Here is a 1485-nt window from a genome sequence, read left to right as displayed (position 1 = left end):
TCCGTACAATCACAGAGGTTCAATAACTTTCAAAACCAATAAAGACAAACTACCATTGATTTTAGCTGGGGATTTCAATGTAAATTTTGCAAAAGATGAATCAACGCCATTAATTACGTTTCTCTAAGAAGAATTTCAATTGCAAATTAATAACAATCCAAGAGAACCTACCACCAGATACGGAACAACAATAGATGCTGTATTTATTAGATATCTTGATAATGTTATGTCCAATACTTTTGTAACATACTTCAGTTACCATCGACCAATTGTCACAGTAATACCGTCCTCAGAGGCAACATCGAATATAACTATTACCGAAGTCACTGATTAAACGAATTAAGTAGTCACGCTTTGAAATAAATTCGTAAATTTTTGTATTTAATGAAAATAAATGTTTATTCAATAAATAGTCGTCGTTATCTGGAAAAAAAATCGTAATATTTTATTTTATCATTATGACATATTTAGTTCCTATTACAATCTGTTCTTTTCTGCATATTACTTTTACAAAATAATGTCGATGTTTCACATCTGCCAGGCGTCCCATGACGGCTCACATTTTTTTGCTTATTCATGTGGCTTGTTAAAATAAATTTACCCGCCCAAAGGTTATCACCATTATACTGCGAGCGCTATAATTATTAAGGCCATTTTAGGAGGGTACCCCCCACTTTTTTTAAAAGTAAAATGGCGCCGCCTGGTGGCCAGTCCGGGTACTAAAAAAGTCCCTAGCACGTAAAAATTTTCTAAATTAAATAAAAAAAATAAATAATTATTGAATATAAAAAAAATAAATGCTAAAAATAATTTTAAAAATTGCTTTATATTTTGGAATAAAAAAAAATATATAACATTGACAGAATTATTTAAATCAACGATAAGCAGTTGTGGTGACCTTGAACTGTCAATGCTGTATTTATTTTTATATTATTAAAAAATAATGAAGCGATTGATAAAAAAAAGACCAACGTAGCTCGAATTCTACAAAAATTAAAAATATATAAAAAATAACTTACAATTATTATCCCAACACAGATGGATGTATCTTAAAAAATAAATTTCATGTTTACATTTTGCATTTAGTAACTTTATGACAGCTGTAAGCAATATGCTCGTAATCGTTCAGCGCATGCCCGATGCATAACTGTCGTAGAGGGAAAAATTAAATTAAATAGATTGTTTTATTTTTTATATAAATAAAAATATCTCAGAAACTACGCAAAAGTAGTCGAGACATGCAGTGAATGAAATTTAGAGAATTAAATTACAAACAAAATAAGCCAAACTTGATATCTCTACGACCAATAGTTTACGAAATATTAATTTTTTAATAAAAAAAAAACGCGGTTCCGCTCAAGCGCTCATAATTATATTGCGAACACTGTATCAGATGTACATTTGTAAATTATTATCTTTATGTATTGTAGATGGTCTTAAAGGAGCTTAGAACTTCAGGATCAAATAAAATCTATTATCTATCTA

General features: G+C 29.2%; 1 long non-coding RNA gene across 1 annotated transcript; it reads right to left on the bottom strand.

Moving 5' to 3' along the window:
* Positions 1-419: 419 nt before the first annotated feature.
* LOC123258905 lies at positions 420-1123 on the bottom strand. The gene is made up of 2 exons (XR_006508166.1): positions 1020-1123; positions 420-731 (listed from the first exon to the last, which is right to left on the bottom strand). It is a non-coding gene; the product is annotated as an uncharacterized LOC123258905 (long non-coding RNA).
* Between the last annotated feature and the right edge of the window lie 362 nt (positions 1124-1485).

Source organism: Cotesia glomerata, linkage group LG2 (assembly GCF_020080835.1).
Source record: "Cotesia glomerata isolate CgM1 linkage group LG2, MPM_Cglom_v2.3, whole genome shotgun sequence".
NCBI classification, from domain to species: Eukaryota; Metazoa; Arthropoda; class Insecta; order Hymenoptera; family Braconidae; genus Cotesia; species Cotesia glomerata.
Note: the sequence above shows the minus strand (reverse complement) of the source record. Positions and strands in the feature narration are given on the sequence as shown.